This window comes from Peromyscus eremicus, chromosome 3, assembly GCF_949786415.1.
Source record: "Peromyscus eremicus chromosome 3, PerEre_H2_v1, whole genome shotgun sequence".
Taxonomy (NCBI): Eukaryota; Metazoa; Chordata; class Mammalia; order Rodentia; family Cricetidae; genus Peromyscus; species Peromyscus eremicus.
Window position 1 is genome coordinate 25,649,474 of NC_081418.1, and position 14,182 is coordinate 25,663,655.

At 35.9% G+C, this 14,182-nt stretch overlaps 1 pseudogene; it reads left to right on the forward strand.

Moving 5' to 3' along the window:
• Window positions 1-1,628: 1,628 nt before the first annotated feature.
• LOC131906678 (small ribosomal subunit protein eS27-like) lies at window positions 1,629-1,882 on the forward strand (annotated as a pseudogene).
• Window positions 1,883-14,182: the final 12,300 nt, after the last annotated feature.

Sequence of the window (14,182 nt, forward strand, 5' to 3'; positions counted from 1 at the left end):
TTCTTACTAAGTAGTGTTATGTTCTCTATAACTTTCCAATGGTTCCCAACAAACACAGCTCTCAACACCTAAATGTGAAAAACAACCAACCAACAAACAAAACAAAACAAACCCATGTTCTTTTAAAAGCCCTCCTTTGGAGTGTGTTGTATCCAACCATAAATGCACTCTTTGAGTTTTTTAAATTGATTCTTCCTGTCTCTACTTTTACCTTGTCTTCTGTTTACTCTGAACATCGCTTTCCCATCGTTATTGCTTTGCTGTTTCTTGGCCATTCTGGGTTACATTACCATGAGTTTAATTAACTATGTTAGTATTGGAAATACTTTTCACCTTTACCTTAGTGTTTTCCCTTCAACTATCGGTGATGTACCTGCCCTAAAGCTAAATCTGAATGTCATTTTCTAGTGCAAAGTCATTTATGGCTTTTGCAAACCACTATTCATGGAGCATGAGTGTTTTTCAATCTGATTCCTCACTGCAAGTTCTGCCTTCCATGCATTTGTTAGCAACTTACTCTACTCCAATATATTTTAAAGCAGGCCTTGGAGTGGGGATATCTTATCCGAGCTCTACCACAAATGCAGTGGGTTTAAATACAAATTCTATGAGCAGTAATCTGATCACTGTAGTGAAGGCCATTTGTTCAGCCTATGGAATGAATGTCCTAACTCTATCAAATGGAGGAAGCATAACTTTAATTAAAGACATTAAATGGTCGTTGAGAGAGAAATCTATGGACAATCAAAGGCAAACAAAATTAATAAGTCCTTTAAATAAAGTGTCTTATATATTATAAGCCATCACATGTTTTCTATAAGGGGTCAACACAAATTGTTTAGGACTTTCTTGTCCCTCTGTTTTTTATCTGAATCATTCTACTTTCCACTGGAGTAGAGAGGCTTCTATAGACAATATACTAAGAAACACGAGCTGTAGTTTTCTAATTCTCAAAATTGACAGTAGCATTATATTTTCAAGCTAAGAAACCTCTGGATTAAGATTGTGCTGCATGTTTTGTAAGTTATCCCCGGACACAGGAGAAACTTACAATAAAACACTAAAATATTTTCAAATGAAGATAAGAATTGCACAGTCTCTATATACAGGAAGGGGCAATTTAAGGGAGAATCTGCTGCAGAGATGAGATGAGATTCTATTGGAGGAGATAAAAGAAAAGTAGGAACGTGTCTGTATTTGAACATATCATTACTAATGACAAAACTGGTATTTAGTTTTTAAGTAGAAAAATCATAATTAGCAATGCCTAAAGTAGCAGCCATGTGGCAAAACTGCAAACAATGTATATAGTGGGTGATGATAAACACAAAGCAGTGGTGGCAGCTACGGTATACAGGACATAGAAAGTCAACCTGAAAAAGATTTCTCTATCTGGGTAAGAAAAAAGAATGATCTCAATAAACGCAAACTATAGACATTAAAAAGTAATAAACAAAAATGAAGCAAATTGTAAACCATTACTTTTAAAAATCTAAACTAAAAAAAAACCCTACAAAATAAAAACCTAACCTCAAAGGAAATTTATTAGTGTTGAAAAGCAGAGAAACCCCAATGTCAAAAATAACAACTGTTGCTTATTCCAGAGATGATGACCTCATGAAGAGACCATGCCTCTTGCAAAGGATCTCCTTCATCCCTCTCCAGAAGAGGAGAAGAGAAAACACAAGAAAAAGCATCTAGGACAGAGCCCAATTCCTACTTTATGGAGGTGAAGTGCTCAGGATTCTATGAAATCCCCATGGTCTTTAGCCATGCACATCGGGTAGTCTTCTGTGTTGGCTGCTCCACTGTCCTCTGTCAGCCCCATAGGAAGAAAAGCCAGGCTGACAGAAGATACTCCTTCAGGAGGAAGCAGAACTGATAGCACCTGATTCAGGATGAGTGGGAATCATCCCAATAAACACATTTTTCATTAAAAACCAAGAACATAAATATAAACAAAAAAATGTTAAAATAGTAATTTTATGAGTCATTAAATGAGATAATGGTGTATTCAAAAGTCATGTGGAAATGCTACACTACACTTTCCAGGTTAAAAAAAATGTCATAGACAATTTTATCTAGTCTTTGAAGTCTTTAATTAATCTTAAGACCATTGCTTCCGATGTCTAATACTGGTGTTTGCATCAGTCTCATCATGAATTTTTTTATTTTAATTTTTAAAAGGACAAGCAAGCAAGAGTAATAAAATGAAGAACATGTGAATATTTGCTTCCCATGAGGTGATTAGATTACCCATTGTAACATAACTTAAAGTTCAGGATATCTTAGGACCAAGGAAGAGATAGCATGTTTTACATCAACAATAGATTTGAAATAATGAGGTAAAAGAAGAAAATTGAACAAAAAGAAGTTTCTAGGTGAATACAATCTTACCTTCATTTACTTCATTGTATTTAAATGCATTTTATTTCTATTGAATCTGTAAACACAAAGGTCAGATGATAAAATGTCTGTGAAGTTAAGGTAGATGGATAAAACTGCCTATGTCATTTTTGACAATAGAAATATAAAGGTGCATTATAGAGTTGTGTAAGTGTGGCTTCTCATAAAAGCTGAAAAATTAGTAGTGCTTCAGTGCTTACACAGTAAATGATAGGTTTGCATAATTTAATTGAGAATTTTTTTAGTTTATCAAACTGAGTAGCAATCCCCTGGCCTACACTCAAATCCATATCAAGCCTCTGCTTAGGAATTAATGCTCAATTAGCATTGTCCTTTAAACCAGCTATAAAGGAGAGTGCATTTCCTTAATATACATCCACTCCTCCCACTGCTCGACTTCTATTTTTATCAGGCAACATGATACAGGATTTAATTCAGGTCAATCACTTACTAATCCACAGCATGATTGAGAAAGCAGCATTGCTGAAGGGTCTGCATCGGTATTTAAGCTAGCTTAATTTTCTAGTATGCTTTAATACCATCGCCTAAGACTTAAGAATCAATAATGAGAGGCTCATCCCCACAAAATCACTTGAAGCCTGTGTCTTTTGGCTAGAAAGACATTTTTCAATGGCAGTCCCAGCTCTCTTCCATCGTATGAGAGCGTGTGCCATTTTGGCTTCTTTGAAACAGAGCTTCGAAATTTTATTTATCAGAGCATTGTGAACCTAGAGTTTTCTTTCTTTTTTTCAATTAATCTATATGTACAGAGACAAATGGAACAGAAACAGGATTTCATTTTTATAAACATTAAGGACAATTGAACAAATAATATATCTAATAAACACTATCATTGGATTTTGGAGCCTTCGGTCCATTAAACAAATAGTAATACATATGACATATATTGAATACTTTTATAACTTCAAGTTAGAGGATTCATGGTAAGCTGTTTTTCAGACAGATTATATTTTGATAGAATGCTTTAGGACTTTTGGTTTATAAATGCTAACTGGTTTTGCAAAAATATAGGCCTTATAACATTAGGAAACTGTCTTCTTTCAAATAATTACAGCATTCTGAAGAAAATTATACTTTCAATTTTTTAAAGAATACATTGTCTTAGCTTGCATCTCTCTTTGATCTCTAATCAAACACTACTTGGGAAGAAATGATTTATTCCCCTATAGGTTACAGTCTGTCACTGAGGGAAGTCAGAGGAGGAAGTAAAAGCAGGAATCTGGATTCAGTAACTGAAGACCATGGAGGAATGCTGCCTACCGGCTTGCTCTTACTGGCTTACTCAGCTACATTTCTTATAGAACCCAGGACCACATGCTCAGGGTTAGCATATCCCACAGTGTTCTGGGTCTTCCTACTTCAACACTTGATCAAGAAAATGCCCCACAGACATGTCCAAAGAAGGCCAATATGATGGAAGCAATTCCTCAGTTGAGGGACCCTCTTCCCAGGTAACTTTAGTTTGTGTCAAGTTGGCAAAAGCAAACAAGCACACATACAAACAAGTATGTACATTAACCACACACATACATATATTTGTCATTTTATGGAGAAAATAAAAATATACTTAAAGTCACAGTCAGATTCTAATAGTTCTGAGCTCTGCCCCCACCAGTATTAGTAAGCTATTTATGGTTCTTCAAAAAAAAAAAAAAAGATGCTATTCTATACATAGGAAATCACACAATTAAATTGGTATTATATAAATAACAGATGGTTTTAGATTATTTTTCCATAGATGGGCTGATGAAAACAAATTTAACAGCTATCATGATCTGTAGATTTTATTCACTGTAACATAGTTTACTGTCTGAGGGCTTATGCTTTACAAGATAGGGCTGAAATAAGGGCTTGCTTATAATTCGAGCATATTATGTTGTTCCACAAAATGAGCCTACATTTAAAACAAATACACTGTTTTACTGGTTTCTGTTTCACTTCCAGTCTGCTTCCTGACAGGGATGGAGACCAAAAATCTTTGAAACAACCACAGCGGTGCAATGAGCTGATGGAGTAAGAGGCCCTAGGAAGGCTGGGGATAGAGCTCCACGGTAAAGTTTTTACCTAGTCCACACAAAAGCCTGAGTTTGAGCTCCAGCACTGTCAAACAATGCAGAAGAAACAGGTCCTAGAAAAATATGACATTTTGGAAGACAAAGGAGTAAAACTATAGGGTTAAAAATTTTCTAGTTAAAGAGACAGCAAGTAACTGAGTGAAAATGACCAACTTCAAATTTTATATAAGGCCAATCATATTAAAATAAAGTTCAATCATTATAAAATGGACTACTCTTAATTATGTTCACAGTATATCATAGAACTCTGCCAAAACAAAATTTTAATTTTCTTAAACATTATTGAAATTACATCCATAGTGATGACTTGTAAAACAGTAACAATATCTACACAGGTCTGGTAATGTAGATGCAGGTGCAGATCAACTCTTATGTTCATCTGAATATTTATAGCAGGGGAGCTCTGAATGCATTGTTTTGGTGTATATTTGAATGTAATTCTTGATTACACTCTTTCCCCATATATTTTCATGTTTTTGTTCTTATTGTAACAGGGCTACACTGAGATGCTGAACACCGAGTATAATTGCTGGCCAACAATGTAGAGACTCTGCTATGGGATAATGCTTTTGCACACTGGTTTAATAAAATGCTGATTGGCCAATAGCCAGGCAGGAAGTATAGGCAGGGTGAGCAGACTAAAGGAATGCTGGGAAGAGTAAAGTCAGGAGTCGCCAGCCAGACACAGAGGAGGCAAGATGACAAGGCAGAACTGAGAAAAGGTACCAAGCCACATGGCTAAATATAGAAAAGAATTATGGGTTAATTTAAGTGCAAAAACTAGTCAGTAGTAAGTCTGAGCTAATGCCTGAGCAGTTAATATTAAGCCTCTGTGTGATTATTTTATAAAAGGCTGCGGGACTGCGGGTGAGCGATTTGTCCTGACCATGGGCCAGGCGGGACACAGGAAATCTTCTGACTACAACTAGCGTATGAGTTTCCATAAGCCCTAAAAGAGTTTAAAAAGGACTCTAAACACACAAAAATGGAGCCAAAAATAGTGTTCTACTTCATGTCTCATGCAGGCCAAGATATAGAGATGCTAAGGTACAGAGACGCCATGGCATACAAACTTGAACTAAGCTATGGCAGGTTCACAGCATGTGGGCTTGAACTAAGCAGCATGGCAGATTCCCCACAGCGGTACACATTGGTATCTCCAAGCCACACAGCATGCTGATTCTTAGAGATATAGACACACTACTTCCTGGAGTTTGTGGTAGGTATACTTCCACCAAGTTGGGAAGCTGAGGTGGGTGGAGTCAGCAGTCAAGGCTGTTGTGTTGGTCCTAGCCAAGCAGTTCAACAGTTTAAAATCTCTCCTGGTCAGAAAAGGATTATAGATTTACCAAAAAAAAAAAAATTCAGATGAAATAAAACCCTAAACAGTTTACAATGTATATAAAAATGTACGTAGGCTTGGAAGAAAGAGGAAAAAGAGGATAGACAGTTATATAAAGAAATAGTTTTAAAAAATAGTCTTTAAAGAGACAGTAAAAATGTATAAAAAATAAGCCATGTAAAGATGGATATTGCACAGAGAATCTGGATTATGTTGTCTTTGGTATTTTTAACTGCAAAAAGACATTTGATTGTAAAAGCTGTTGAGTTAAGCCAATATGTATATATTGGCTTTAAAATATATATATTTTAAAGGTATCTGGACTTCAAGGTTTATGTCTAAGGATATGTTACTTTGGCAAAGAGGTTCTACTTTTGTTTCCACACAAGATGAGAACCTGTGGATTGCTTCAAGGCTAGTATGATTTGATCAAGGAACACCACCTAAGAGGCTCAGATGATCCAGCATCTAAAAACAGATTCAAGGCAACTGGCTCAGAGAATACAGCATCACAGACTACTCCAGTCAGTACTTGACCATAATTCTTAATCTTCTCAGGATCCCCAAAAGACTGCCAGTGCCCCCAACAGTAGGAAGTATTATAAGCTATGCCCAAATTTCCAAAATATAGTTTATGAATGTTTATTTTTGTTTGAAGGGGATTGATAATAAATGCAATCTCTTTCTAAAAGAAGAAAAGGGGATATGATATAAAAGTGTAGGATATAGATATGATAGGATAATAGGGTAGATTGTTATATCTATTTTTAAAGAACATCAAATTGTTTAAAATGTTTACATTGCTATGGATTTTAGTTTATTGATACAAATTTAAAGTTAATTTTGTTATACTGTATGTATATTTCTACTATTGTTTAAGGTATTATGTTTGTGCAGCTCATTTGAAATTGTAATGTATAATTGAGAAATACAGTCATCCATAATAATCAAACTTATAGTCATGTTAGTTAAGTTTTCTAGCTATACATAATATATTTCTAGCTATACATAATATATACATAATTAGGTAGGTAATCTTCAAACACTTCAAAGACCTACAGAATATGGCATTTAAAATGTTTTTAAAAACTTAGACTTTCTGGACAGTGAGACATGTCTCCTCCTGGCAGCACTGATTTACTTCAAAAAGGCAGATGGGCGTCGAAGACATTCCATATGGAGTTTATCTTCTTCTTGGCAAAAATAGCCATTTGGGCAAGAAACTGCTCTTGCCTGGACTGCTGATAATAAGTTGTATAAACTTGGCATACAGGACCCATAGGAAAATGACCACTGAATTTGCCAAAAAAAGGAATAATGGTTCTTAAGGAGTTGGCGAGGTGAGGTTGGCTGTGCCTTGTTCTGCTTCTCTGATCTTTCAGCGTTCACCTCAACATCTGGCTCCAGATTTTCAATTAATAAGACCATTTAGCAATTTGTGTTACACCAAGGTTCAGAATTTATACTGTCTATTAAAATACTGTAGCTTTTGTATTATAATAACCTACATTATTGAATTGGTTAAAAATTTAACCAGTCACAACTCTTATGTGAAAAATTAGTATATACACCTTCAAATTACTAGAAAATAATGAATGCCTTTGTCTAGATCTGGAAAACTGAATAATTTAGGGGTTAGGGGCTGGAGAGATAGATCAACTGTTTAGAATAGTTGCTGCTCTCGCAGAGGACCCAGGCTCAGTTCTCTGCCGCACAAACATCCAGAACACCAGTTCCTGTTGATCCAACATCCTCTCCTGACCTCCTTGGGAACCAAGCATGTGCATGGTTCATATACAACGCACATACAAGAAAACTAGTATACGCATAAAATAATAACCCTTTTTTATTTTGTAAATTTATTTATTTATTTACTTATTTGTTTGTTTGTTTTAATTCTTGGTGGCAATTTCCCCTCACTCCTCGCCTCCCAGAATAAAATTTTTTAAAAATTTAAAATCATAGAACAAGCCAAACAAAGGTCTCACAATAAATCTTACAGTCTTTTTATTATTTGTTCAAGGGCAATAATTTAAAATCTGATACTGTCATGCTCTTCTAATTGGGCAAAGCTTGCTCAACATCACAATAATCACAACAATATATTTGTAAAACATGCATGTGTACTCTCATGCTGCATATATTAGGAATAGATTTAAGTTAGGTCGTATAAATTACACTGATATTGTTTTCTGAAATGGAGATTTCCTTTTTTTTTTTTTTTTTTTTTTTTTGGTTTTTTCGAGACAGGGTTTCTCTGTGTGGCTTTGTGCCTTTCCTGGAACTCACTTGGTTGTCCAGGCTGGCCTCGAACTCACAGAGATCCACCTGGCTCTGCCTCCCAAGTGCTGGAATTAAAGGCGTGAGCCACCACTGCCTGGCGAGATTTCCTATTTTATAGGCCAGTTTTGAAGTATCACATTCTCTGTTAATGATAGCCTGTCTATTTTAAGTCATGTAACAATGTCCATTCATAATTTCCATGCCATGTACTTCACAACTTTTTAGTATCCAAAAATCATACTTTTCTTTCTAGAGAAATTCTCTAGGTCAGATGAAGTAATCATTTCTGTGATGTAACTATTTCAGTTCTTTATTCTATACATTAGAAGCTACTCAACATCATCCTAACTCCACAAATCAAAGAATTTTTAGGGAGTACCTTTCTCCAGCTTTGAGGAAATCATGGTCTTTGTATTCTCATCAGGTTCATATGATCACATTACTGGAATTCTGCTGTGTTACTGAGTTGAATCATCACTTCTGGCAACAGGAATTTTGAGAAACGCAATCTACATCTCCTTGTTGGGAGCTTTCCTGAACCTGAGAGTTGAAATGTATGAGCCATCTACTGAGAGAAAACTCAAGTAAGGACACAGCAGAGAAGGTCTCAGGGTCTATAGGAAAATTTGTTGCTTCTGACCTATGAATAATAATAAAAAAAAGTAGAAGAGAATGGCAGAGGGAGCAAGACTGGATTAATAAAGAGTTGAGTGTTAAGTTTCTCATATTCGTAGTTTCTGGTTCTCTTGGCAATCTGCTAGGGTGAGTAAATCCCCCTATGATTAAAAATTAGTGAAGAGAGTTGATGCTGCAGCTCAGAGAGAAACTGCTTGGTTAACAAGCATGAAGTCATCGGTTCCATTCTGCCATATGCAAAGAAGAAAGGAAAAAGATAAATAAAACAAGACATACAGAACATCCATAAGAGTCTTGTGAAGAACACAGATGCTAATAAAATAATCATCCAGATATTAAAGTACATCTGTGACAAATGGGAAAGTAGAGGGAATTAGAAAATACTAAGATAATTTGATGGGGAGAGCACAGTAAACATTTTCCTGAGACAATGTGAAGGAATCATTGTTCAGAAACTTGAGACAGAGTGTGTTCGTGAGCCTTGGGTTTCTATAAATGCCTCTTTTCTCATGCTGGCTGCATGTCATATCTTTAAAAGGCACTAAGCTTTATGCTTGGAATTTCCATCAATATTTTATAATGAGGGAAATAATGTTTAGAAAAATTAAATACTTAAGCAAAATCACAAGCAAGCACTACACATGAGTAGAACTTCCATTAACCAGTTTCAATGTCTTATACTTCCTTCTCTATTTGGTCAAAAACATATTTCAAGCTATAAATTAAACTCACATTCTCTTCAGAATTAACAGAAGCAGAGGCAAAAAGGAAGGAGCTAAGCATGAAATACTGGAAAAGAGAAAAGGGAGATAAAGGAACAGTGAAGTGGAATGTGTCTCCTAAAGCAATGTTTTGCTTTGAGCATAAGTATGGGGGTTTCTGGTGGCAGTTAAATCAAAGCTGTGAAGGCTTTTCATTTCCTGCATGGCTACACTAGATAAAGGGTCCACCCACTGTAAGCTGTGATAATGCCTAGAAGAATCTTTAATCCAATGCAGCCTTTCCCTCTCTCTTTTTCCCTGTTTTCCTCCCTGTCCATATTCCTCCTTTTTCTTTTTGTCCCTTCCCCTCCCTTTTCTTTCTCTTCCTCCTCTTCCCTTTTAAATTCTTGTTTTCTTGGCATCTTTCCGTTTGGACATGGAGTCTATGCAGCCTAGTTAGCCTTAGAACTTTGGACCTCCTGACTCCTGTATGTTGAAATTATAACAACTACAATTACCCGTTATAATTATCTGCAGTTCATATGTATATATATATATATATAAAAGCATCAGGTCTGTTTCTTTATTGGGGTCAGAGGTACACAGCATCTGGATATCTGTACTGTCTACAGTACAGTAGCTCTAAAGTATCCAGGACTGAAAGCCAGTATTCTATCATATTCCACAAAATATAGATTAACAGATCTTTTTTTTTTTTTTTTTTTTTTTTTGGTTTTTTTCGAGACAGGGTTTCCCTGTGTAGCTTTGCGCCTTTCCTGGAACTCGCTTGGTAGCCCAGGCTGGCCTCGAACTCACAGAGATCCTCCTGGCTCTGCCTCCCGAGTGCTAGGATTAAAGGCGTGCGCCACCACCGCCCGGCTAGATCTTAATTTAATACAGCAAGTTATGAACTAGAAAGATAGTAAATTCTTGATTTTAGACTTTTTATTCATAACTGTTTTAGGATGATTGAATTAGCTAGTTGTTCAGGAAAAAGCTAGAGATATTAGGTGATATACAGATTATTGGTTTACATTTTGTTCTTCAGAAACATAAATGAATAGACTAAATGATTCTGTTTTTACCACTAAAGACTATTGTATTATTAAGTACAATGATATTTCTTGGCTTCCATATTTGTAAAATATGGATTTTGAGTATTCTTTTTCTTCTGTTCAAAATACATAGGCATAATACAATGGTGGCAACTAGAGTTCTCTTTCTGAAAATTCATGGACTTAAATACTAAGTGTTTGCAAACAAAGAAAGCATTTATTTTTAAAATGGCCCAGGCTCAGATATAGTTATGATGCATTTCAAAATTATCAATTGTCTGCCAATGACACAAAAACTTTTTAAAATACACGAATGTTCAAAAAAAAAGGTAAATGTAAATTTCAAACCCAACATGAGTAAATACATGTTTTTTTTTAAAAATGTTCTTATACAGCTGTTAAATTTGTTTCATTGAATGTTACATAGTATTTCAATTTATTTGCATTAAATTTACCAAAACAGTGACTATTGCTGAGAAATTAAACATTTATGATACCTTGTGACATTTAGTTCCTAAGTAACATCTGGGGATTTCATTTTTCCTTCTCAACAAATAAAAAGGTTATTGGATTTATAGAATTTTTAATGCTTTAAATAATGTAAGTGACTCTTCAAGTCTTCTAGTATCTGTTTAGTGACTGCTTGGTGTTCTTTGGTGTCCACCCATAAAGCCTATAAGTGCTCCTCTACAGGCTGGTTGCACAGTTTTAGAACCATTATATAAGTATATTGAAAATTAGAGTATCTACACATGTTCAGTGACTTTCCAGTAGATCAGCCTACAATATGTACAGTACCCTACAGTACCCTATAGTGTCAGGCATCCATCTTGTTCATTGAACTCTCAATCTCTTCACCCACTTCTAAAGCCTAGGTAAATTCCATTGATTGTATGTCAAGGGGAGAATTTAGGAAAAGGCCCATTTTGGGAAGTCACTATTTTTGAGAGAGTCCTCTTACCTTGGACATATGTACATCCAAACCTCCCATTCTTACTTACCATTGGAGCTTTTTGTTTCGTTCATGCTCCCCAAAAATGATGTATATATTATCATTTGAAAAGGGATTCAAAAGAAATAGGTGTAGCTGGAGAATTTTTCTCCAGCTCCCACCGCCAAGTCCTACCAGTCCCAGAGCCCACTTATAAAATAAACACACAGACTCTTACATTATTTAAACTGCTTGCCCATTAGCTCAGGCCTATCATTGTCTAGCTCTCACTCTTATATTCAGCCCATTTCTATTAATCTATACTTTGCCATGTGGCTCATGGCTTACCAGTACTTTACATCTTCTTTGTCTTGGCAGTAGCTCCAGCCGGTCTCCCTTTCCTTCCTCCTTCCTCAATTATCCTCTCTCCTTGTCCCGCCTATACTTCCTGCCTGGTCACTGGCCAATCAGTGCTTTATTTATATAAAGCGATATCCACAGCACTTCCCCTTTTTTTTCTTTTTCAAAAAGGAAGGTTTTAACTTCAACATGGTAATATTACATATAACAAAATAATTATCGAGTAAGAATTATAGTTATAAAAAAGATATCTGTCTTATATTTGTGAGTTTAAGGTTTTATATCTAACTTATCTTTTATCATAACTAAGGAAAATTGTAAGTATCTAGTCTTTAACCACATCAAAGACCTCAGAAGGATATAATACTACCTGAGAAATGGGAGAAGGATGCAAGCAACTTTCAGGAGTCTTGTAGGGTAGACAGAGACAGCTGACAGCCTGGACAGTCATTTAAAGTTTTCTTGTAAAGTTGGGGCATCAGTCTTTAGCCCCCAGGCCTAGAGTATCTCATTCACTTTTTTTTTTTTTGTGTCCTGTAGAATGTCTTGTAGTTTTCTCTGTAAATCAGGAACCTGAAGGACCATTTTGTCAAGCAAAGTTCAGTGGTTACCTTTCTATGGGTCCAGTATGTCAAGTTGATCAAGAAGTCCAGGCAAGAACAGTTTCTTGTCCAAATGGCTATTTTTGTCAAGGTGAAGATAAACTCCATATGGAGTGTCTTTGATGCCCATACTCTTCTCTGAAGTAAATTGGTGCTGTCGGGAGCAGACATGTCTCACTGTCCAGAAAGTCTAAATTTTCATTATCCCTCATTATTCCTGGACAATATTTGATAACCATTCCTTTGTATATAGTCTGGTATTAGGTTAGAACTTTCTTATTTAGACAAAAAGGGGGAGATGTAGTGGGTAGCCATTCCAGCTTTGATCTGGATGTTCCAACCCCCATTGAGACTTCGGCAACTGTCATGCCTACAAGGCGGGGACAAGGGAGGCACCTGGAGACCCAAGATCTGGATGGGCCAGTGCTCTCTCTGGTCCGGGACCCTGGACAGTGGAGGTGGGCCAAGCAGAGCTCCAGAGAACACCGCTGGACTGCGATACACCTTCCCCAGACCCCGTGACCTACCTATCCCTTAATTTGTAAGTTACACCATTAAATAAATCTCCTTTTAACTACGTGGAGTGGCCTTAATAATTTCACCAATAAATAGGAGTTATGGCCGGGCAGTGGTGGTGCACGCCTTTAATCCCAGCACTTGGGAGGCAGAGCCAGGTGGATCTCTGTGAGTTCGAGGCCAGCCTGGGCTACCAAGTGAGTCCCAGGAAAGGCACAAAGCTACACAGAGAAACCCTGTCTCGGAAAAAAAAAATAGGAGTTATGACTGTTACATATCTCAGTGCCTCATCCCAGTTACCAAAATACTAGTTTAAACATTGTTCCTTATTTACTATGCTGAGTATAAATAAAAGTAGCAAAATATCATATGACTTTTATTCACCAAATTATAGAAAATATATATTTGAAACTCTTGTATAGCTATACCGCTATGTCTTTTAATGTAAGATTTTGAGACAAAAATATAGAAAATAATATCCACAAACTTTTGATATTCTATATATTGTGAAAGCAATATTATAAGAAAAACTATTTACATCTCTTTAAATCCTCTTTAAAGAATTTATTTTTATATCATTCACAGAGGAAATGTTGATAATTTTAGTTCACTCCCATTTTCATGTGGTTTTGAAATGTCAAGCTGTAATTTAGTTATGATGTAGAAGAAATCATGTTTGTAGAAATTATAATGTAAAAGTTGTGATTTCAACCTTAAGATGAATTTATAACTATGTGCAATTTGTAACATTTTAAAGTATCTTCTGGAAACATAGATGCTAAACTACAGAAAGGCTTTCAGGTAAGATTCAGCTAGAATATTCAAGTTCTGTGTCCTAAGTGTGCAGTGTTTTCAGCAACATGTGCCCACCCCAAACCCCTGAGAGGTAAGCCAGGGCTACATTCATAGTTTATATTGCTTGTGGAGTTACCTGGACTACCCTCCCCAAGCATCAGAAAGGAGGTTTCTCCTGCCAGGTACCGAGTTTTAGTTGGTTTATAGTTCTTGTGGAGAGCATATAGTGCCAATGCTCCCCACAAGAAATATTTATTATAATAGAAGTATATGTAGTATATATATATTTATTAGAATAGAAGTATATGTAGTATATATATATATATATATATAGCTATATGTACAGTATAATTTAGGTAAACAGAAAATATTACTATTTCTAAAGGCTTTATCAAACATCCTTTGTACTATTTGTGCCTTGTCCCTCCTTCTTTGTCTGTATTGACTTCCATCCCCCAT